Below are 26175 nucleotides of genomic sequence, written 5' to 3' on the forward strand. Positions count from 1 at the left end.
CAGATTCGTGTATGTATCTATGTATGTATGTGTATATACATAGGCATAAATGTCATGAAATATATACACCACATTGTCAACAGTTTTGCCCTCAGGAAAAAAGGGGAAGGGATATAGGGGCCTTTCAGTACCACCACAGTTCTCTTTTCAGAATTTCAGTTAAATATACTTGGAATTTAAAAGTTTATTTAAGTCCGAAGTAAAATGGACAATGCCTCCACAAGACAGAATGCTATACTGGTCATTAAAAATCATGCCAGGGGAATTAGAATATTGTAGAAAAACATATAAAAAGCCAAATGGAAAATGGACGTCTCCACACAGTAAACAGGCACAGAGTGCTCACTGGTTTTTATGAGAGAGTTGATACACAGTGATGAAAAGAACAGAAAATAGATGTTAAAGTGTTAATTATTATCTCTGAGTAGTGGGATAAGGGTAGCCTCTTTTGCCCCTTTTTTCAGACTTATTATATTAAATACACATTATTTTTCATCTGAAAAAAGCATTTTAAGATGTGTAGTACCACACATTGGAGAAAATACACGAGTACATACAGAAACAAGTAACTAGGAGACACCGCAGCAGAGTCATGTAATGTAGAACGGGCGATCCTGATTAACACCGCATAGTTACATAAGGACCCACTAAGTGAGAGCACCTTCTGTAACAGGGCGTGGCCCCCTTTTATTTGTCAGTTGTGTCTTCAGGGCTGAGGCAGTTCTGAGCACGGCCAGTGTCAGTGCTGGTGTCTGGATGGATGTCACTGGAGGTGAGGGCACCTGCAAGCCGAGAGGAAGAACAGAAATCATCCTCTGCTTTTTCTGTCTTGTTTCTTTGTTACTTTAAAAGAGAGGCATAAATAAGGTAAACTGAATCTTCCCTACTGAAATTTCAGTAATGAAACCGTTCTTAAAATCTTCACAGCTTATATTCTGCTTATAACTGTCTTTTCAAAAAATTATCATATTTATTAAATGTTAATTAACTCAATTAACTCCCTGTTGAAACCTTCTATTAAAGAACATGAAATGCCGTATGTAAAAGCACCACGCCTGCAGTGACTACCTTAGATGCCTTGACGGCAGTGCAGTCAGCACTCACCATCCCGTGGCCCTGAGCTCCTGATGCTGCTAAGAGAGCACACTGCCGCCTCAGATGGAGAGAAACTGTGAAAACATTCTCTGAAATCTACAGAACTGACAAAACATAACTGACAAATCCCAGGCTCCTTTGAGGCTGTCATTTTCTGTTTCTGTCCAAACACCGTCAATGAGCAGGACCACCCCATTCCTGAGCCATGGGACTCATGTAGGAAGGAGTTTTGGAGAAATTTCCAGGTATAGAATGTAACCAACAATATGTAGAACTCTGACAAAATAAAAGATGAAATACTCTGATTTTGGAAGACACTCAAAATATCCTCCTAAGCCTTAGTAGCTGGAAAGGCTGGGCTTCTTCACATCCACTTATTTATTTCACAGCCAGTGAGCATCTCCCACAAACCCTATTTCCCTGTGTCTGCTGGGACCCTCAGGCACACTCTTGTTGTCGATCTGATAAGTCACAGGGCAGAGGCGTGTGTCTCACGCCTGCAAACATCACACAAGCTCGCTTCCTAGCCTCACTGTCTGAACTTGGCCCCATTTTCTCACCTGTTTATTTGGTATCTGTTCTTCTGTAAGCTGCCTGAAGTGCTTCTTGGAACATGTCAGAAGAATGAGTGGGTAGATAAATGGACAGATGGACAGGTGAGAGATGGGCAGACAGAGAGAGAGACTGCAAGAAAAGGGGAAAAAAGAAAATTTCCTATGCAAAACCCTCTTCTAGTCAGGGAAGAAAACCACCACGGAGAAGTGTGAAGAGGCAGGTGGCTTAGGGCTGTTTCCTGGATTCCATGAAAAGTCACACCAAGAGATGAGAGAGTAGAACTGTAAATAATAAAAGAAAAAAAGCACGCATGCTTGAAAAAATATATCTACAATATGTACTTTCCAAAGAATAGATTCAAATCAGAAGAGCCCAATAACACAATCATTGGGTATTTACCGAAGTGAGAATCCCATCTCCAAACCACAAGTCTTCCCTTTGGAGCACTGAGAGTCTACACGGTGAGGCCATAACGCCGTCTCCGCAAATCCATTCTATCCTGCACTTACGAGGAACGAGAAGCTGTGCTTGTTCTGCCCATGCACGTCATTTACACCCCACAGCATCTCTATGGGGGTGGGACGCCTAGCGAGCCCGTCTTTGCAGGACAGGAAACAAGTCCGGGAGAGGCTAAGCTGACCTAACATTTCTCCATCTCACAGGACTGGTCACTCCAGAGCAGGACTCGAACTCGGACCCACATTTGTAAGCACGGTACTAACGTGCTCTGTGTGCTTTTTGTGTGTATAATACATTTTTTTCTGGCATGAAAGTATATTTAATAAATGTTCGGTTGTCTTGTCTATCTCATTAGCTCACAATCAATCTTTATACTGTTGAATTGTACTCTTTTCCCCTGGAGAAAGGAACGGAAAGAGCAGGGGTCAGAATGAGGTGGGGCTCCATTCTTTATCTGGTACCTCATCTCATCCAAGTCCCCAACAAGGGAGAAGGAGCAAATGTTGTCTTCAAATTTTAAAGAGAGTACTCCACTGATGGTGACTTACTCAACTCCAAAACCAAGGCTGGGGGCAGGGACATGCAGCAACCAGAGCAGTATCACCTGTAGGAAGGCAGAAAAAGCTCATGGGAGGGCTCAGGGGGTAAGCCTGATTTAATTTCAATCGATAAAAGAATAACACACTCTAAAAATACTAGCATGCAATGGATTTGCTCTTTCTTGTCATTTAGCAAGTTTCCAAAGGGCACATGTAAGATTATCGTGAACCAGTGAAAAGAAGAGTCTACAGACAGGGAAAATCAATGCCACAGGCAGGCTGAAAACCAGGCTGGAGGAAAGGAAGTGAAAGGGCCTCATTATGAATAGGGGAAAGGCTGGGAAAAATACATCATTACAAGGACTCTCAAGCATCATTCAACAATCCTATTATCATTCATTCAAAAGAGAGTTACTGAGGTCCTATTTTGTGCAAGATTTTACACAGGGCAAAGCAAGAGTGCAGCGTCCATGGTGGCAGCAAGTGGCGGGGCTCAAATACACTTCTGATCCCGGAACTGGCAAACTTGTCCTCAGTATAAAGGCAAAGAAAAAAAAGTAAAATAATTCTCTGTAAACTCAAAGCATTTTTGAAAAAAATTAAAGAAGACCTAAATACCTGGACAGACACAGCACTCACATTCCTGGATCAGAAGACAGCGCTCTTGGAATGGCAGTGCTCCCCAGAGCGATCCATACATGCAACGTGGTTTTGATCACAATCCCAGCGGGTTCCACTGCAGAAACTGACTAGCTGCTGCTACAATTCATATGGGAATTCGAGGGTCTCAGTTACCAAAATGTGCTTGAAACAGAACAACGTGAGAGGACTTGTAATTCTCAATTTCAAACCTTACAACTGTATCTCTAGGTGAGGCTAGAGGCCATTTTTAAGTTATTATTGTGTTTATCCTTATTTTCTAAATTCTCTACAATGAATATAACTGTTACAATAAGAAAAATAAAAAGTAAGGTAACTTTTAAAGCATGCACACAGATTCATTCATTGGGAAAGTAATATTTTAACTATAAAGAGGTAAACAAATATCTAGTGAAAAAGGACTACTTAAAACAAGAGTGCATTTATATTTTTCATAAATTGAAACCTGAAAAGTACAAACACATCAAGTTTCTAGGGAGACTGATGCAACATATTAATAGTTATTTTCAAAAATTCTAATTGAAGAATGAAAACTCAAGAAAGGGAAAATCGTGATTGACAGCCAACTGCAAACACATGGAGAGCAAAGTCCTAGAAATCACAGTTCCTTTAACTCTGCTACTACCTCAGTAGGAGAGGAAATTCCTCACTGAGGGAAGAGTGGAATCCCATGCATAAGACAGGATACACAGTACAAACTGCACTAGAATAGGGGGTGATTTTCTTAGAAGAATTCTAAGGCTACAACATTGCTGAAAAACTATAAAAACACTGACAGACAGATTAAAACACACAGTCATATATATTATACAGAAACATATGAAGTCTGCTCCCATGTTGCATAGAAATACTTATATATATGTTCATTTATGGGCACTGATTACTTTATCCCAGGTAGAATATTTCAACTAAAACAAATAATCAATAATACACTACTCTTGTCAAATCTTGTTGATAAGTTACTCTGCTATGTAAACATAATGTGTCTAAGATAGATCTAAAATTAGTGAAAAAGATCTTTATATGCTTTCTTGAACTCTTCTCAAAATTCCAAGCTTAATTTTAAAATAGATCTGAGCAGTATTTCTATATGATCTTTTCCCTCGTGAAATGAACAACACAGTCTGTTGTCAAAATTCTGTCCTTACAATGATTCACGAGCACCGTATCCTAACAAAACTGCTGGAAAACAAGGCACTATCCAGACAATGTGACTAAACAAATGAAACACAAGGATGACAGTGACCCTATTCTGGAGGGCTTATAATCTATTCCAACACAGGGGTTTTTATTTGATTGGTTTGATTTGTTAGAAAAATAAAATCACTCAAGTACTTTCTTCTTTGAGCATTCTGTAAGTAATGACTCTCTTTTTAGTGTCATGAGCAGGAAAGAGTTAAGCATGACTTGATTAGTTCAACTAGCAACAATCATCACTGGAAAGTGAGTAATAAAGAAGTAAACTGATAGCAATGCTTCTGCCTACATGAGACCTAAAATAAACCTACACTTATCTCTGCAAGGAAAATGAGGAGTTGAGGTCCCCAATGAGAAAACAAACAAGAAATCAAAAAAGGAAAGACTTTTTCCATAACGATTCCAGGAAGGAGTGGAGCATGGTGGTGAAGAGCACAGATGCTTGGGACAAACATGAGTGTCTGAACTCCCTCAGCAATTGGTAGCTTTGACACTGATATGTCAGTGAAATTTTCTGCATCTCAGTCTCCTATCCATAGACTGGGGACAACAACAGAACCCGTCTCCTAGAACGGTCCTAAGAATTAAGTTATTTTATATATAAGTGTTTAAATAAAATACCTCAGATTATAAATATTACCCCAAAACACAAGGAACAAAGGAAACAATGATAAATTTGAATTCATCAAAATGTAAATCTTTTCTTCAAAGGACACCATCCAGAAAGTGAAAAAGCAACAGGAGAAAATTTTTTCAAATCATTTATCTGATTAGGAATTTTTATCTTCAAATTAAAAAAAAAAACTCCTATAACTCAACAATAAAAAGGGAACTCAGTTAAAAAGTGAATAAAGGATCTGGAAATGTATTTTTCAAAGAAAATATACAAATGGCCAATAAGCACAATCAAACGATGTTCAATATTATTAGCTGTAATGGAAATCAAGTCAAAACCACTAGGAGAAACGGCTTCACACTCACTACAATAGGTTATAATAACAAAAAGTGTAACAAGCTCTAATGAGGACACAGAGGAAGCAGAACTCGCAGCCCTTGCTGGTGAGGATGTAACGCTGTGTGGCCACTTTGGAAAACAGCCTGGCAGGTCCTCAGAGATTTGAACATTTGGTTTATGAATGACCCAGCCTTTCTGCTCTCTGGGCACACACGTAAGAGAACTGAAAACCAATGTCCACATAAAAACTCCTACAGGAATATTCACGGCGCCATTACTCATCACAGCCAAAAAGCAGAAACAACACAAATGACTATCACCTAATGAATGGGTAAACAGTGGGGCCCAGCCATGCAGTGGAATATTATTCAGCAATAGCAAAGCATAGAGTACTGACCCAGGCAACAACATGGACAAACATTTAAAAGATTACTCAGTGTGAAAGCAGTCAGTCATAATAGACGGTTCCTTTTACATGAAATGACTCGTTTTACATGAAATTTCCAACACAGGCAAATCCACAGAGAGAGAACAATGGCTGCCTGGGGCTGGGGGAGGATGGGGAAGATGGGAATGACTGCTTGTGCATACGGGGCTTCCTGTTGTGGGATGAAAATATTCTAAGATTGACTGCAATGCACAATTATGGCATAGAGTAAAAACCGCTGTACATTTTAATGGGTGAATTGTATTAAAACTGTTAAGGACAAAAGCACCTAGGGCCAGTACTTTCAAATAGTAGATGCAAATTGCTAACTTTTATCACAGGAAGAAGAAACTGCCCTCAGCATGAAAGCAGGAGATCTTCAAATGTGGGTAAACTGAAATTGGACAAGAGCATTTCATTTGAAACACTTGCTGAGTGTACACGAAATATTCAGAAATAGGAAAATCAGTCTGACATCACGAAGAAGCTTTCTGCTTCAAATGAAGATCAAGGATTCGGCAAGCCCAGCTGCTAAAAATGACCAGAGAAGAAACCTGGTTCTTAAAACAAGCACCAGAGCAAACAAGGAAATGGTGGTGAGGAAAGCAGGTGGCCGAAATTCTGGAACAGTTAGCTACAAATAATTTCTCCACTGAAAATTCAAAAATAAAATGAAAGTGACGCAATGCTGTGCTGTCCTCACGTGAATGGGCTTTCTCTGGTGCTCGACAGTTCTGTAACCCCGAATGAGAGACTCAGGAGAATCAGCATGTTTCCTGGCAGTCCCCAAGTGACTGCCCACCAGCACACTGACCACCATCACATCTGCCAGGGTTGTATTGCAGAGAAGAGACCAACTTCTAAAAGGCACAGGAAATGTTGACCAGGGAACAAAAGGCTGCAGTCAGTCCTGGGACAGAGGCCCTTTGAGCAGAGGCCAGAAGGCTGCAGGTGAACTGGAGTTGCCCTGGGGCAGGAAGGGACCATGAAGGAGCAGATCTCAATTCTCTACTCTCTCTCCCTCGGGTAGGAGAGATAAATCTGCATCCTTCTCACCTGGAACTGTGGTTTCTTGCTTGCAGAAGTCTTAGCTACAGTAAATGATTACTCAAGACTCTGTGGAAAAAACCCAGAAATCGATAGGGAGTAGGGAGCCAACTCCACGAGCCTCTCAAATGCTCCCATATTTATTGTGTATAATCAAAGGAAAAAGTCATTAACAGTTGTGTGATACTAAGCAGGAACTTGGGGAAAGAAGGGATGAGAAAGAGATTGTAGAATCCACCATGAGTAAAAAGTCTTACTGTATCTTTAGGGAAGTCATGGGTTGAGGGGAATAAGATACATTCTTTGATATGTGAATTACAAAGCAGACCACCAGAACAGCTAAGTCCTTGTTTTGGGGATAATAGACTATCTAACTGCACACAAGCCCAGCGTTTATAGCTGAGGGCCTGGGTCCTTGGTTTGCAATGAGCAGAGTGCTATCTAAAATCTCAACTATGCAAGCAAAACATTGTCTCTGCATTTTAAGGCAAGAAGACAGGAGTGAGGATGCACAGGCGCTTGCTTGCAAAGCAGTTACTAAGCTTTTTTTTTTTCTCCTTAAAGTTGACAGGCGGCTGGGGTCTGTTTCAATTTGTTAATCCAATCATGGGCTCCCACATGGAACCATTATGGAGGACACCCTTGGGTGTCAAATCCTGGCTCTGGGCCTTTTCCTGCCAGCTTCAGCCTCTCTAGCAGGGTCTAGGCAGATCCCTGAATAACGATCCTACAGAACCACCCACACTCTTAACTCCTGGTGCTTGAAACTTAATTTTAGTTCTACACAACTTAACGTAGAAAAGTTTCAGAAATAAAAGGTATTATATTCATTTTATATCTCATCATAGGACTGATTTTTCTGATTGCTCTAAGCTGCTTCTTCTTGGAAAAGCAACTAATTCTGCAGGTGAATTCAGTACTGTCTTTGGGCATAACTAGCCAGTTTGGTCTCGCTGAATTTTATTGGTCAAATACCGATACACTTAATTGATTTCATTGTTCATCAGTTTCAGCTGGGAGTATAGGGAGTGTCAATTTTTTCCTCAGCTCACCCTCAACTCTTTATCATCAGCAACTCAGGCCTCCGGAAACCAAAAAAAAAAAAAAGCATTTGTTTCCCTTCTACACTTTCAACATACCCAACAGGATACATCAGCCTGGAGAAAGAATTCAACACAAATGTTTAAACAAAAATCTATAAACCTGAAGTAACTCCATCTCCGAATCATGATACACAATGACATGAGAGTAAAGCCTGACCACCTGATTTCTATTCTTCAAAGGAAGGAAGGTTTTCCTATTTTTATTATCACTCTGTCATTGTTTCTGATTAAGCCAAAAACTAGTGTATGAAATAATGAAGCAGTGCAATAACAGATTTTTGTTGTATCAATTACAGAAGGCATTCAGAGGGGTTAGGAAAACCCACCTCTGTAAAATATTCAAAATTTCTTCCACTGTTAAGAACACGTATACAAAATGCAACAGAGAATTCAAACTCTTGTGGAGAGGAGCAAAAGCCACAGAAACAAAGCAAAGTCATTATTATGAGTCAATTCAAAATTCACTGGACAATCATGTTCAATGCATTCAAGGAAATTTAAAGGCACACTGAAAACCATTCACTTAATGATCTGCAGGCTAGAGGAAGAATTTTTCTCTTTATCAGACAACAGTAATCAATGGGGTGCCCCACCAAACAAGGACCAAAGAACAATCAGTTTTTTAACAGTTCTGATAAATCAGCATGTTGTAAAGATTAAAATCCAGAAATTTTAAACATTCATTCACACCACAATGAAACAAGCACTTAAAAAAAAAAACAAAAAACCCAAAGAAACTAAGCACATAGATCATGTACCTGGATCAATGAGAACTTCATGTACCGCTGGAAGAAAGAACAAACTATACCCTTTTCCTTGAAAAATAAAACTACTTTTAAAGATAAATGCTAAAACACATTTCATCATTCATGTTGCCTTGAAAAATCTGAGGCACTTGTATCTGATTAGAAAAGAAATTCTGAGTAATAGTTTGTTACGATTCAGTGCCAGTTTGTTTAGAATAAAAGAGAAAACAAAAGCTACTGTTTCTCACATCCTGCAGTGTGTGAAGTGCCTCCCTGCCTCTTTCTCCTCCCGTTTTCTAAGCTCATGCTCCCCAACCCTTCTGAAACAAGTATGAGAACAACTTATTCCCACCAATATGCCAAATGACAAAAGAATATCAATTTATTTGTGTAAATACATGCCTACAGCTTAAACTAGAGGAGTAATATATCAGAAGTCTATATGGAACTTCTTTCTACATTCCTGAAATAACACACACAATCGTTCACAGAGACACAGACATATTCCCCCTGGATTACTGGGCACTTCACAAGCTTAGGACTTCCAACTTCTAGAAGATAAATTTGTAGTTAGTTTAAAATACAAAACTGTCAGCTTTTGAAAGCCTTGATCATCTGCTAAACCATCCAATTATCAAAGAGACCCAATTAGCCTTCTCTGTAGAATGTAATTTCCCATGATGGCAAAACAGACCCTAAGAAGTACTGGATCCAAGTCTCGTGTTTATCACTAGCTATGATCGTTTTTAAGCACATTAACAGATTCAGAAAAGTTTGTCCCAACAACATTTATTCTTCTTGATATAGTATACATGTTCAAATGCCTATACAGAGACTATGTCCCATGATGGTGTTAAGAGTTCTTTTGTGTATTGCAATATTTATTTTTAAGTGCAGACAAGGAGGGTGGGTGTTACTCAGTTGTAGGCCACCTGCTTAGCATGCAAAATATCCTGGCTTCAGTCACCAGTACATCCAAAGAAATAAATAAAAATAAGTGCTTATTTAAAAATGAGTAAAGTTATAAAAAAATTCAAATAAAAACCACTTCAATCTAGGAGCCACAATTGGAATAAAAAAAACAAGTGTTTCTATCAAATATTGACTTTATGCCAATCACAGAGACACCCACAAATCACCCTTGACAACCATCACGTGTGATTCTCAGCAACCCTACTAAGTAGACACAGATGAGAAACCCGGCACTGAGGATGAGGAGACGAAGCTCGGAGGAGCCGGGGACGCTGACCGTCCTGCTCCCCGTGACACCACGTCAGCCCAGGACAAGAGCTGACAGAGCCGCACTGAGGGGACACCCAGCTGCATGGAACCTTGGGGAACTGGGGAGTCCCAGAAAACACTAAAAATTTTTCAGTGGAATACCAGCTCAAATATATTACACTGTGCCACATTCTTTAAAAAGGGAACGTGACTGAGACCTTTTAGATGCCTCCGTGTCCTTTCTGCCATCATCAGTTACTTGCCCTCTCAGCAAGACCAGTGATGATCTGGACCCCTTATGAAGTGCACTCAGATGGCAGAGCTTTTAAAGCTGTTTTATTAAGTTTGTAAGACTCTGTCTATGCCTCACACAGGCGGTCATCCATCAATTCTCCCCGGTGTGGATATACCACCTGAAATCATTCCTTTCTGCTTTTTAAAATCCCTTCATCTAATCCAGACTTTTCAACAGCAAAGAAGCAGCTCAACCACAGACAGTGGACAGCTTTTCACTAAATTACTCGAACAGCCCTTCGGACTACCTGGAAGCTCTTTTCTTCTATTAAACCCACTTCCAGGTACTTCATCATTTTCTGATTGGTGGACATGGCCACTGACTGGCCTACTCAGAGAGCTCCCAGCGTCACATCCAGGGATGGGAGAGGACCCTGCAGTTGGGAGAAAACATTGAGGAACGCGAACACCCTCCAGTCAGGTGTGCACTGCTAGAAGTGCCACAACGTGCTAAGAAATTATACTGTCTTTACCCCTGGGCTCCCATGGACTGGTTTCACATTAATCAAACTCATGAGACACTGATGCAAGAAAACCAGAAATTTAACTTATTAATGTAACAGAAGACGTGAAAATATGAACCAGACTGCAATATCAGAGTTCAACCATGAGTACATGTTCTCCTCCATGGCCCAATCACGGGCAGGCAGTCACATGGCAAGCGTGGACAGAAGCAGAGCAGTAAGGATTTCTAGATTAATTCAATGGACTGAATTTCTGTTATACCAACAGATCTACTGCCTGGAAAACAACGCTAATCACGGTGCACTCTTCGTGGACAGTGGCCGAGACACGACTGTGAGCAACTGTGTGACTCTCCTTTCTCTGTCCTTTCTGGGCTAACTGATGCACAGATGTACAGAAATCCAGGGATGCAGATACATCTAAACACCCAAAGCCCGTCTCTGTGAGCCTCAAAACCAGACAGCCAGGGTTTAAATACCAGCTCTACCACTTACTAGCTCTGTGACCTTGGCCAACTTACCCTCTGTGTGCCTCAATTTCCGCACTGTAAAGCTGGGGTAAAAATCAAACTTTTCTTACTCGCTTGTTGAGAAGATTGAAGGATACATTTCTGTAAAACGCTCAGAAAAGAATGTAGCACTTTTGGTGCTCAACAAATGTCAACTTAATATTACAGTGGTTTACAAGTCTCCCTTCTAATCATCTTCTGTGTTTCCTGGCTAGTCAAAGTCCCAAAGAAAACCCTTATTTCTCCTTTTATAAAATCTTGGGGTGCACCTTTCTGTTCCATCCCACCACGTCTTTAAACTGAGGGAGGTGATGCCTCCTCCCCACTCCTCTGGGCGATGGAGAGTGCATCTCCCTTCACACCCCTGACCCCTTGCACACAGCTAGCCCTCCTCACACTAACAGAGTGAGGTGTGATTCCACGGAGACAAGCAGGGCATGTGAAACCCTTCCTTTCCCTCCAGGGTTGGCCATCCTTGGGAAGCACCTGGGATGCTCCGCTCCATGGCAGGACATCCCTGTGCATGATGGGGCAGATCCTCTCAAGGGAAGGCTCGCTGTGGCCCAGAGATACCTGGGACAGGGTAAGTCTCTACTTCTGGGACACAGTATCATGACACTCATTTACCCACAGCCCTGAAGTTCATGGAGAACTTGGCTTCATCAGTAAAAAATAAGACATTTATCGCCTGTCTACTCTTTTGTGTCATCTCTCAGTTGGTGCTGGGGACAACATATGTATATTATTGGATCCCCTTAGGCCCCAACATATATGAAGTAACAAAAAATTCTGAGGCTTAACATTGTTTCAGGGCGACTGTGTAACAGTTCTGACTCTGCTGATGCTTAATTATGGTTATAGGAACTATGGAACCTCCTCAAATATCTTTTGTCATAAAACCAGCTTTTCTTATTTTCCTGTTTCTTAGTAATTGCCAAAGACCATCAAATGAATGCTTCACACAAAACAGCAGCTAAAGTTTATGAGCCCTCCTGACATACCCACTGTGGTAAACACTTCACATAACTTCTAATTCACACAATTCTACAAAGCAGATATGAGCGTCCCCATCTCACAGACGAGGGAAAAACTCAGAACGAACTGACTCAGGCTCACGTGGTTCAGTGGCAGCATGTACACACAAATCCAAGTCAAAAAACTACACCCCTTTGTATATGTACCAAGTCATCTCCCACCAATTAACACACATCGGCGGGGTCAATTCTCAGGGAACTCAACACACTTTTTAGCTTTAAGTTGCTCCAGAGGCCGCTTCTTGCTCTTTTATAAAATCCCGGCCCACTGATTTCTAACACTGGAAGAAAAGTCCGATTTTGCCATTGTTTGCACAGCAAGTCTGAAATGTTCACAGCGAGATGACAGAATAAAACTAAGATATAAGCAGAATAATTTTTCCAGGTAGACAGACACAATGGACATTGTGCTATTCTGAAGCATTAAGTGAAGAAATCAAAATAAAATCATGTTTTTTAAACCTTCTTTTATAAACAAGAAAATTAAGACTCTAAGAAGGTGCAACAGCGCCACCTACGGCTAAAAATACCTTCTAGGTTCCTGGGAAACATGCAACACAAAAATTGCCTGTAAGATCAGAAAAGAGAATCAGGTAACTAAAAGCTTGTGTACCACATACTGCACTTTGCTTTGGGGGAAGGGAGGGTTAGTCAGTATTTAATCTGATATTGCTAATACTCCTGAATATAAACAAAAGACACAGGCTCATGGAATCTCATCTTAGAAGAGGAAAGAATCCAGTCCAGCCAGTTCATTTTACAGGAGGGGAGACTGAGACATTGGATATGTCCTCCTGGCAATCCGCAGCAAAGCTCTCCTAGGCCTCATGTCTTGCACTGTAGCAAAAACCAACAGATCTGTACTAGGCCTATATTCATAAAAGTCACGTCTGTAATTTTCCAACAGCAGGTAATCAAAGTATCTTGCAAAATACTTCTCAAAGGGCCAGGAAATCATACAAGTTTGTTGAAATAAAAAAACATTTATTTACATATTAAAACAGCCTGAGCTTTATTCTCTCTATTAAAAATGTGACATGTCTAATCAAAATGTTGATATTTTAAAACCTGTTAAGAGTGCAGAAAAAATATCAAAAGTTTCTTTAATCACAAATGAGAGAAGCTTATTCCCTGAAAGTGATCAATGCGGATTTTTCTAAACTTAATTTTTCTGGTCAGAATCCCACGAATTTAAAAGTCTGAGTGGATGTTTACACGGCAACACTAATTTTGAGCTTTAACACTACACATTCTGTGTAAATAATCTTCTAGGTCGTCTGCTTAAGGCAATTTAAGTATTCCCTGTCTCACAGGAATGATACAGATTTCATTAAATCCTCATACTGCACTAAGGAAAAAAAAACTGAATACTCGTTATTTTAAGCCATATTCATATATATCATATATATACATACTGAATATGCATCGGAAATAAGCTACACTTTTTAGTATTCAGAGTTGATACTTCTAAAGTATCAGTCATTGTGACAGCACGTTTTTATTAAGCACCTCTACGGTGCTTTGTATACAAGGAGTCTAACTCTCACAGTCAGACAAGGTAAACGATATTACTCAAATTTCACAAATAACGAAATGTATTTCAGCCATGAAAACAACTAACATATTCATCATCAGGAAAGAAAAGAGTAAGGATTTTACTTACAATACTCACTGACAATATTTTCTTCCATACTAAGGCTACATAAAAACAATTCAGTCTGTGTAAAGTTTTCAGTCAATAAGCTCCTCTAGAGAAAAACTGTAACATCATTAGCACCGGTTGGATTTTCAAAGCCCACTTCTCTTTTGCACAATAATTATTTTAAATGTTTTGTTTTTAGTGCTTACAAAGCACTAAAATAAAAAATAATTACCTTTTTAAGTCATTACCTGAGAATAAAACATTTGTGAAAATGTACAATTTTAATTTATGCCAGTCTGTCTCACATTCTCACTGGTGTCTCTCCTTTGAAGACCTCATCAGGCTGAGATCGCTAAAATCGGTCATTTATGGACTCAGAGGACTTCGGGAAAGCAATCAATGGGAGGCTGATTAGAGGAGGAATTGAGATTGCATCCTGTGCAGCCTGGATTCCAGCACCGAGCTAGACACCACCAGCTGCTTGTGATTTGGGACAAGCTGGCCCATCTCTCAATCACTCAGCTGCAAAAAAGGAGACACTGATACCTACCCTCAAACACCTGCTATGAAGTAAAACATGAGGAAAGCATTTTAGCCTTAGGTAAGTGTCCAATCACAGAGAGTTTGGTCATTATGATGATGAGGATGGCTGTTAATAAATTAAGCTAGACCAAAAAGGAGAAATCACCATAAAGGAGAAACATTTTATGTCAATGAGCATTTCCTTTTGGATGGATTGCAGAATATTCTATTGATTTTTTTAATAAAACAAGTTTTGTCCATTAATTATAGATTTACAGGTTCATGGACAAGTCTCCAGAAAAAGAATTAGAGGCCTCTAACCACTGAATATTAAGAAACTAAAGTTAAAAAAAAAGGGGGGGGAGATTATACCTCATTTGGGAGAGTATGTGCTTAGCATGCACGAGGCCCTCAGTTCAGTCCCCAGTAACTTCATTTAAAAAAATTTTTTAAGAAATGGAGAATTAAAGCAAAATGATGGAGGAATACAGAATTTTTTTAGAGACTCAACTCAGATTTAAGATGGGGAAAAAAACATCCATTTCTCAGAGGAATTCTTGAGAACTATGTAAACTGGGTCTGAGATGTCTAGTCTTTTAACATTATTCAAGAATTCATATTACCAAGTCTTAAAACTACCTGATAACCCACAGTGGTGATAGTGATCGTAACAGCTGCCAACACGGATGAGTTCCGGCTAGGACTGCTCTGTTCTGACATCTCTGCCCCTGAGGCCTCACCAGGCTGAGAGCACTAAATTCGGTCATTCATGAACATCACGTGTAAGTCCTACATTTGTGCTTCTCACTCCCCCCTCCCCAGCCCATCTGAGGGAAGCATTGTTATCATGTTCTCCACCCGCAGACAAGGCTACTGAGGCACTGAGACTAAACCCGTTCCAGGTCACATCGGCATTAAAGGACGTCTGTATTTCTGCTGTTTTGCTTTTGACAAAGGAATCTGAGATATCAATTCAAGAGAGACTGTTAAATAATCAAGTCTGTCTGGTCTTCACCTCAAAGAGCAGATACTATAAATTCCTGATGTAGGATGAGGCTGCCGCCACAAACTGACTCAGCTTGAAATTAATATCCAAGATGAAGCAGCGGATACACGTAAATATTCACGAGTGTCAACTCCGCTCACGGGTCTGGGCCCTTCACTGCCTGAACGGGGGTGAAGTCCCCACCCGTGTCTGGAAGGGAAGCACGGCTCTTCCAGGTCTCACCCAGGCTTCACGGGCTCTTTCCCCCCACAGACTGTCCTCAACGATTAAATGCTCTCAAGGTTTTTACACCATGCAAAACTAAAAGACATTTCTGCAGATGGAGCACTTTCTCAGGCTTAAACCTTTTTTGCCTACACTTAGCAAGGGTGAAAAAAGAAACATGACTCTGCAAAGTGTCTGACCCTCACCACTCACAGGAGTAGAAAGGCCACAGCAGAAGATGACCCTTCACATTGTAGGATGAGGTCAAAATAAAGCCGCCCCAACAACAGGCACTCCCAGAAACAGCGCTCAGCAGTCTTCTGCACACTCACGGTTGTGCAGCCCTCACCACCATCTATCTCCAGAACACTTCATCACCCGAGAAGAGCACCCCTGTCACTAGCAGTCACTCCCTACCACCCCTCCACCCAGCCCCTTTCAACCATCACCTGCTCTCTGCCTCTGCATGTGCCTTTTCTGGGCATTTCAGATCACTGAAATCAACAATATGTGGCCGTTTGTGTCTGGTTCCTTTCACTTAACATGCTGTTATCAAGGCTCGTAGATGTTGAAGTGGTATCAGCATCTCCCTCTTTTTTTTTTTTTTGAAAATGTTAAAGTTTATTAGAAGGTGGTAATACTGTCAAAAAGAGTATAGTGGAATATAATGGATTGGGTTTCAATGATAAAAGGTCGGGTTGAGCAGACAGGGTGGACTTCCCAGAACAGGAGCCCTTTTTCATCTGCCCTTTTATTCTTATTTTTTCTTTTTTTGTCACTCTTACATCTGAATAATATTCCACTACATGGAGATACTACATTCTTTTCATCCATTCAGCAGCTATGTATGGACGAGGTCCAGAACAATGAGTGAAAAATGTGAATAACAGGGATGGCATTTAAACAAAGGGCAAGATGTACCTTAAAAAAAAAAGCCAACCAATGGAGGCACAAGGAAATTCACTGCGTTTCTGAGCAAAGTGCATGCTTGCTTCGGCAGGATTACCGTGCATGGCTGGGGCTGATATTGGCAGGAATCACGGTGAGGGTGTCATCTGAGAAGACTCTCTACTGCAAGCAGCTCAGGTAATTCTCATCCCTCATCCTGTATTTTTAGAGCCATGTTTCTTGGTTTCTCTTATTTCAAGTAATAGCACTTTAACTACACATCTGATCATCTGCATCAGACCACCTTACATCCAAGCCACAGAAAATCATTCACTGACCGGAGCAGCTCCAGGACATAACGGTGATGGATCAGGGAGTACTTCAGCATCCCAGCCTGCAGGTATAAACCCAACATGTACCCTGTTGATGTCAAGAAAGTAAAATGCATGGAAAATCTCACTGCTGGTGCATGACATCTGCCCCCAAATTGCCCCAAAATCATGCTGGCAAAGAACTACTCAACCCGCTCACTACAAAAAAAAAAAAGAAAAAAAGCTAAGAAGGCAAATTTGGGCTCTTCCATTGAAAACCAGCAACCATCACTGCCAGTATCTGATGTGGAATTCTCCTGACTTCAAAAACCACTGCGCAGTTACTTTTCAAATGTGAAAGGTATATATGTATTCCAAGTAGATGATATTACAGAAGGATTTTTCTTTTCAAAATTTCCAGTTGCAACATTAGAACAAGAAAGTTTTTGTTTCAGCTTTAAAAAAAATCTATTATCTTCCACTTTCTTAATGTTGATCCTATGTTTATTTTATAAAGGGAGCTATGCTGCATATTATAAACCAACTGTTTGGCTTCTGCAAAGAAGAACTGTATGACTTCACTATTTCAGAGCAAACTTTAACGATGCTTTGAGAGGTGGGGCCTGTGGCGCTCACTAACTGCTCTTTAAATACTGACAAGGATGTGCTATTAATAATGCAAAGGCTCTAACTCCACATTAACTCAGAAACCAAAGAAACTACACCAAAACCTTACTTTATCATTTTTAAATATTCTGATTCTTTTGAATGCTAAATTTCTTAAAAGATATGATTTCTTTTTGAGAAAAACAACAGGTGTATTAAATTTCCTCTCACCAAGAAAGCAATCTTTATCAAGAATAAAAACCCCTATGGAAATCCAAAAGACGGGACGTTTCTAGCTAAGTGAACATGCAGATCTGAACACAAACTTATGTCCTATCAGATCTCACTCGAACGAGCGGAACAAAGTACTGGGCTACCCTAGAACTTACCTCTTATGTTCCAAATGTTGGCTGAGCTAAGATCATCAGGCAAGGCAGGGAAGGAGAGAAGTGGAAAGTCCACCTGGCGACCTCCATCTGTTTTCTTCCAGCCACAAGGTGCCGCTAGGGCGGCCCCGCTAACAAGCCCTCCCCAAAAGGAAATCCGGCATCCATACTGCCCCTGACTTCCCCAAGCAACCCCGACGTCCCTCTCCCACTGGTGGCCTCCCAGCCTGAGAATGGTCTTCTAATGCCCCACCAGTTGGTGGCACCCTCCCCCTCTTCCCAGCTACACACACACACACACACACACATAGCCAGGGCAGCCTTCGCAAAGCACAAATTTGATTACATCAACCCCCAATTCAAACACTTCAGAGGCTCCCTGGTAGAGTTCTAGCCCCACCCCTGACCCTGACCCTGACCCTGCTCGCCAAGCCTCACCTCAGCACCATGGTCCCCAGTGACCTCAGGGGACCCCTGAATTGCTCCTACTTCCCACTTGCCTCCAGGCTCATCTTGACTATTTCTCAAGGAAGCCTTCCCTCCCTCTAACCTCGGCACTTTGTTCCTCTGTTCCTAGAACATTCTAGGCTAAGTCAACTTCTGACACTTCTAAGCTCCCTAGAAGCTAATAAATTTTGCTTATTAATGTGGGCTCACTCTCCCCTAGGCACTCAGAACTGCGCATGTTATGAATAAATGAATGACGGGATGGGTCTCAAAGGGAGAGACTTACCTGCTCTCGCCCATCCCTGCCCTTCTTTCTGTAGAATATCAGAAGCAAAACCAGAAGTACCTTTCCTGAGAGTCACTTCCTGCTGACACCCTTCACTGCCTCCTGGGTCAGTTTTAGTAAAACCCAAGCTCCTCCAAAGCCCTCCTCCCAGGTCCTCTCCAGTGTCCCCCCCAGTAAGGGCACCATTCACCCTGGACCACAGAGGGCACTTTCCCCGGGTCCCCACCCCACAAGCCTCCATGTCTCTGCCCGGGCTTCACCTGCCACCTGAGCCACCTTCTTGACTCCTTCTCCTGGCTGACTCTTACTCTGTCCTCAGAACTGTATGTAGAGCCCATTTCTTCCAGGAAGTCCTCTCTGATAATGTCCTTTAGATCTTGGCTGGGCTTCATCTAGAGCAGCAGTGCATGGCGACCAAATGGTGTTTGTCCACCCACTCCTTTGAGACCATGACATCTTGGAGGCCACGTGGGAAATAGGAGTGAGATGACAAGAGGGTAGGGAAGAGCTAAAACCAAAATCAGAGACTAAGTTCAAAATTTAAGTATCCTTTCTCAGAAAAAAAGAATAAAATGTTTCATACGTGTGTCATTTGGCTACGATTTTTGTGGCTCATGGAAAACAAGAGCTTGGTGTTCTAGTCCAAAAACCAAGTTACATGCAAAGAAATGTATATATTCATATATAAAGCAAGCCAGAACTGCTCAACAACAGTTTGCAGTTTAATTCCAAAGGAACTATGATAAAGGCAATCTCTCTCTCCTTTTTTTTTTTTTTTTTTTTGGAATCATAGTTTCAGAAGTATTTGTATAACTAAGTGATTGCTACAGCCCATGATTCTGCACTGGAGTGTTTGGGGTTGAGGAAGCCCAGATTACATGCACTGTGTAAATGCAATCACACCAACACACTGACAGGCGCCCTAGTGGCTGAGCTGAATTTTCAAAGCAGACAACCTTACAATGGAACACAGTTCTAAGTAGAAAGTAAGAAATGCAATGTTCTGTACTCAATTTCATACGTTATATGGGCCATTAACCGATAGTGCATCTTGTCTAATGATACCCAAAAATAAATTGCCAACGTCGATTTTCTCCATCTGATCGTTTTATGTTAACATTGGTTATCAAACCCTCAATCCATACGGAAAACTCAGGCTTACTCTGCAGCAGAGTTACGTCCCGCAGAAGACAGCGGATCAAGGAAGAACTGGAGAGTTTCCCTTCAGAAGCTGCTAAGTCTGGTTTTGCACCTGTATGTCATTTGCAACCACGTCATCGTCAAAGGAGTAAGACCTTACATCGGTGGGGCGTAAAGCACTGCTTTGTTTCCGAACAATCAAAGAACACTGAGCTTTGTGAAACAGTCCTGAGGCACTTAAATCGCACTTTTTCTGAAAGGCTCCAAAACTGACCCACTTCACCATTCCAGGTACAACAGGGAGGTACCGGAATTAGTAGATAAAACATGCCCTTTAAGTCTGACAAGGCCCAGCTTGAATCCTGCTACAGCATTTACTAGCCGCTAAATGGACCGATACCTTAACCCCTCTGAGAAGTCTTGCCAATCCGCAAAAGGGGGCTGCCACCGCCCACATGGGAGGGATGGATGTGAATGGAACACGCAATTAGGGCGGCCAACTGGTACCTGACACAAGGCCTGGCTAGTTTACCTCCGCTGCCCTTCTCCCCCTTTAAACTTGCACTGTTGCCTCTGGTAAGGATCAAGCCCCCGCAAGAGACTGCCCGATCCTTCTGTGTATCCCCGTATACATGACTTACCCTTAGGAGGCCAGAAAAACTGCCTCCTCCTCAGTTACTGTCAATATTCTTTAGAGTCTGTGTTTTATTAACTCTATTTTGCAGGAAGACTATTCCAGAACTGTCCAAGCACCATTCTCCAGGTTGGCTCCCCTCACAGCACCCATCCCTTTTCATCTCAGATCCTCTGTCTAATTGCCTTCTGTTCATGGGAAAGAGAGTCCGGTAGGGTCGGGACTCCCTAGGACTCTTTCCCACCGTCACAGGTAAGTGTGACTACCTTTTCCCCACTCCCCAATCCAACTCCAGCTTCTGAGGAGTCTCCCCTCCCGGACCCTGAAGCCTCTGCATCTTCCCAAGACGCACACGTGGCCACGACCCTCCCTTTATATTTCATCCTGGCTGGCCCTGCCCACCACCCGGCCCTTTAAGGATAAATGGCATTGCTCTGAAAATCCCAATTGCCACTGACTGACACACCAAAGCTGCATTATCTGGGCTTTCCTCCAACCGAGGCACAGCCCTGCCCTCCCTCAGCCTCAGTCTGCACCTCTTGAGAAGAGCTAACCCACATGTAAGGCTGTGAACTCCAGCTAAGAAGGACAAATCCCAACGTGTGTCTCTAGTCCGGCACCTTCACATGAGCCCCAGGCTCATAGACCCGAGTGCCTCTTTGAAGTCCTAACTTGGATGACAAATGGCATCTTAAAAATGCCTCATGTCCACCATTTACTCTGGAATTCAATTCCTGGCAGGTACCTCCCAGGCTCCCCATTTAACTAACAGAACCATCACCCACCTAGGTGTTTGAGGTCACATTCAATATCCCCTGTTCCCTCCCACCAGCCCTGCCCTGGAATCAGTCCTGTTATTTCCATTGCTAAGCCCATCTCAAGTCTGGTTCTGCAGGGACCATGGCCGTCACCCCATAAGCTCACAGCATGGTGCAGTGAGTCACAGTCCTCCGAATGGTGCTCCCTGGAGGAGGAGGCATCTCCTGCCGCTGGTCACCTCAGAAGGCACTGTATTCTCACACAGGAGGCCCAGGAGAAGGGACTCAAGGTTCGTCCATGGTCTGAGCTTTGAAGGACCCGAGGTCTGGGGGAGCTCCTAATTAGCAGACACACCTGCCAGTGAGCAGAAGAGAATGGAGGAACCCAGGCAAGGCTGTTCTCACTCCGACCCCTGGGCTCTCAGGAGCCATGGGAAAGGCCTGTGTCCAGGGCACAGTCCAGCCATCACAGATCCCAGCCTGCATTTGCCAACCCGGACAGCCTAGACTCCTTCTATTTGCGACATTTATTTCTGTTCTGTTCCCCACCCAGAATGTGGTGGACTCTTTCATAAATTCTGGCCTGTCTCAAGCAAGACCAAGTCAGTGAAAAACGCAGTGTCGACATTTGGACCAGAGCATGAAAGGAGAAACAAAGCCTCAAGGTCAGCATTATGGTGGTGGCCAAACCCTTCCCCTGGGTGAGATGAACCATGGTAGGGGTGAGAATGCAAGGTTTGGTCGGCCAAAGCATCTTCCTTCAAGGCTGACTAGGGTATTGGGGTCTCACTACCAAAAAGTAAAGACATGGCCGTCAGTGGTGGACGTCAGCTGCAAGAGACACTGAATCAGCCATTTACTGTCAACGTGGGTTAAAAGTAAAGGCCAGTGTAGGGAGGCCTCCACGGCTGCTGAGGCAAACCACAGACCCAGTTCTGAATGCCCACTGGATGAAGCAGAGTGGAACATACGGTCCCCTTTAGAGGTCACTGTGTCCACCAGATCCAGGTAAGCCAGCCTCTTCGGAGAAGGCCATGTTGTCCTGATACTCAGAAAAACCAGCCTCATACAGGGAACAAAAGAGTGGCATGGATTTTGGACCCGATACTGCCCCTTTATGAAGGCAAAGTAAAGTAAATGACATAGGGGAATTTGAATGCAAAAAAAAAAAAGTGACTGCTTCCTCCAACAGCGTACCCTGCAGCTGCTCACCCCCGAGCATGCCACTTCCTCACCAGTGACCACCGGCCAAGAAGGGCTATCACGCACGTCACACAGCGACAGCCAGGAACCGCGTGCTGAGCACTTTTGTGTAAAAGCAGATATCGAGCAAGGTGCTGCAGACTTTGAATTTAGAAGTTTAAATACTCCATGAAAAGAATCCTTCAGCAGCCGCCTAAATCAATTCCCATCTCACTTCTTCAAAACAAAAGAACAAATTTAATAAGTGCGCATTCATCACCAAATATGAGGAGGACCAAACAGGTTCCTCAAAGCAAGGATTTTAACAGGTATCAAACACCAGTGGGTGATGTGTTAACAAAGCAAATATTCCAAAAAATTAGAAAATTAAAAGCTGTCTAGGATAATACATGGATCAAGGCAGCTGTTAAGTTTTTGGTTTTTAAAGCGATGGAGACAGCATGGAGGGCGATCCAGCTATTTCCAATGCAGGGTGTGCACAGCCCACCTTTTCAGATGCAACAACATACTCAAAGGGCAGTACAAGAGAAAAAGGAATAAAGAAAAAGGAAAAGAGGAACAAGCGAAAATTAGAAACACACAAGAACAAAAATGAATTTGACAGCCTGTACAAGAATTTACGTGAGTGTGTGAGGCCAGGGACGCAGGGACAGTGAGACCCATCCTCACCTCCTGCTCCCGGGAAGGCAGGGGCCTGTGTGGAGCAGCGCTGCCAGGGGACACCAACGTGGTCAGAGCCCCAAACCAACACTCCACCTACATGCGTCTAGACAGCTTTTGAGCTACAAATTGTGGTCACATTTCAGGCTGGACAGTTTTACTCACTCCCACCAAGAGTAGCATTAGAGGATTAGGCTCTGCTCCTGCACTAAAGCGTTGTTTTATAAATTAATGTCTGTAGAATAGTAAAAGGAACAATGGAGTAAAAGTGACTGGAGAAGAACGTGCTTGACCCGAGCTCACTGGCCGCGTTATCTCACTGACGTTCAGATGCTGGCTGGGTGCTTTTTGTACCACAACAGACAGACCCACCAGGAGGGAGGTTTAATGCGCTGCTGTATTTTGATGCCGAGAACCATGCCTGGTACATGAGGTTCTGGGTAAACAATGGTGACAGTGTCAACCGCTATGGGCTAAGCACACATCCATCTACTCTGCCAAATCCCAAGGACAGACTTGAAAAGGCAAAAACAAGCTGGTATTCTCTGGTGGGTTTACAGACTCAGAACAAAGCAGTTGCTGAGCAAAAATGTCACCAGTGCCTCCTATGACAAAAGAGGAAGCACTGGCCATGGGGCTGGAGCATGGCTCCAGGCTTCCACTGCTCACCCAACAGTCTGTCCAGGGGGAGAATTTGGTCCCTTCTTACGTTGCACTGATGCACCTACCTGGACTAATGCCTGGGGTCTCAGCAGGAGGTGACAGGTGAGGTGAACGGAGCCAGTCTGGGAGAAGCCCGGTGCTGGCAGCTGTGCCTTCAGCAGTGCCCAGGCTCCTAAACCTGCCACCTCATCTCCAAGGAGCAGAAGGGGAGTGCGGACATGTAGATCGCAGGGCCGTGTGAGGACAAGTAAAGATCATTGCCACGACATGCCTTGCCCCTTCCTTAAGCCATAGAGGAATATCCGGGGAGGAACTGAAAATTCATGCAGAGTTCGCCAGGCATCCACACGCAGGTGGGACTCAGGTCCCCTGTGCCTCTCACTCACAGGGCTGGTCTGGACATTCTTTTTTTCAATTCTCTGGCACCTTCTCCTCCAACTGACCAACAACCAGAAAGTAGGATCTGATCTTGGGCAATTTCAAGAATCACAGATCACCGCCTCCACAGCGGACCTGGCTGCACGTGCTAGGTTCTCCGACCGTCACCTGTGAGACCGCCATAAGTGCTCTCCAGACTCAAGGCCCGAGGCCGTAGGCCGGGGGTACACAACTTCCCTCACTTTCCCCAGCAAAGGGGGACCACCTCTCGGCAAAGGCATCTCAACCTCTTCTGCCCGAGGGACGGCACAATGGACACACGGGGAAACAGAGCAGAAAGTGGGGGTGGTGGGTAGGCAGCCCATAAGAGCTCATCTGCAATTTCGAGGCAAAATGAGGCCTTTGACCTAATCACAGGGACAAAGTGAGGATGAACCTTTCCCTGCTCTGTCCCATACTCCGTGACACGCCTTTTCCTGTGTAAGGAGTTCATTCGTAAATCCCTGGCAGTGTTTCTGATGACCTAATCTGACATGGTGGCTGTCGGGCATGGAGAGGACCTGAGCCGTGCAGGTACTGGGCCTAGGAGTCAGGAGACACCGGGTCCACCCCCAGCTCAACCAGAGCCTCGTTCTGCATCTCGGGATTCAGAATCTCTTATCTAAGCAAAGGGATGAGACTGTCGCAGGACAGGCTGTCCAACAGAAATGAAATGAGATCCATGTAAAGAAAGTTTCCCAGTTGCCACATTTAAAAATTAAACAAAGAAACAAACAAAAAACAAATACTAGAAAGTGATTTTAAGACCAGATCTTACTTATTATACTGTACGTAGTATACTATCAATTTGACATGTAATCAATATAGAAAGGAACAAGGTAGATTACATTCCTTTTATTAGATGTCTCAGCATCTGATGTTCATTTGACCTACAGCACATGTCAGCTCAGACCAGCCTCCTCCCCAGCTCTCCTAGCATCAGAGGCTGTGGCTACTCTATTGGACAGCAACTCCAGGGGTCCCACCAGGGGTCCTGGCTGAAAAGCTGGAATAAGTGTCCACAATATCCCTAAAAGGATCTCTCTGAAACAAAGGCGGATTCACTTTAAAATGTCTGTAAACCAGCGGGCTGCACCTCCATCCACTCTTGGCTACAAGACAGCCCTCTTCCTTGATGATCCCTTCCTGGATATAGGGAAGCAATCTGGCACACATCGAGGGTGGCCGGGCCTCCAGGTAGACTTACCTGCTGTCTGTGTCCAATCCCATGAAGTCCTCCTTCTCAAACAAGGTGCAGAGGAGGGGGATCTTATCCCCAGACTTGTTGGGGGCCCTATCCAGCCACTTGGACTTGAGCATGATGAAGAGAGAGACAGTGAAGTCCTCGATCCTCTTCTCCACCAGCCTGCAGTCCTCGTAGATTGAAGGCCACGTCGGTGCGCTTCTGCTCGGCTACCTACCTATGCAGCACAAAGAACTGAGAGTCATTAACGATGTGCCATACAGCTCCTCTGCACGTGGAGCTTCTCGAAGGCCTTGGCCGAGAGGCAGTCGGCAATGGTGACAAGGCCCACTACCTTGCTGTGGGTCTGGAAGATTCCCCACCCATTCTCGGGTGCATAGTGGTGCCTGTAGTGGATACAGAGTGCCCAATGGGAGCCACAGGGGCTGATCTGGCTCACCAAGGTGATTCGCTTATAGATGCAAAAGAAATTCTCCTCTGAGATGATCCCAATTGCTTGGACCACCACGGGGAGATTCTGGTCGTTCTCAGCGCACTGCACGTAGTCAGGGGTGCTCATGTTGCAGCCCCTGCCGAGAGGGGAGAGGAGATCGATATACTTACTCTGCTGTGGGCTGTGGGCCCCTCTGGATTGCGGTGAGCTGGTGTGTATCAGCCAGAAGGCAAGGGAAGCCCAAGCAAAGACGGGGGTACAGTTTGTCCTCAGTGTCTGCACATGGCTACTGTAGGTCGGATCACATTACCCAGCTTTTGGTCTAGGCTTCCTGCCCCTGCAGAGCAGGGTCATTTCTTGTTTTCTGTTCCAAGCACCCAGCCAAACCCTAATGCAAAGACAGTGCTCAAAACTGCTGAATAAAGAAATGAACAAAGGAACTGCTTTCCACACCCCTTTA

Source organism: Camelus bactrianus, chromosome 20 (assembly GCF_048773025.1).
Source record: "Camelus bactrianus isolate YW-2024 breed Bactrian camel chromosome 20, ASM4877302v1, whole genome shotgun sequence".
Taxonomy (NCBI): domain Eukaryota; kingdom Metazoa; phylum Chordata; class Mammalia; order Artiodactyla; family Camelidae; genus Camelus; species Camelus bactrianus.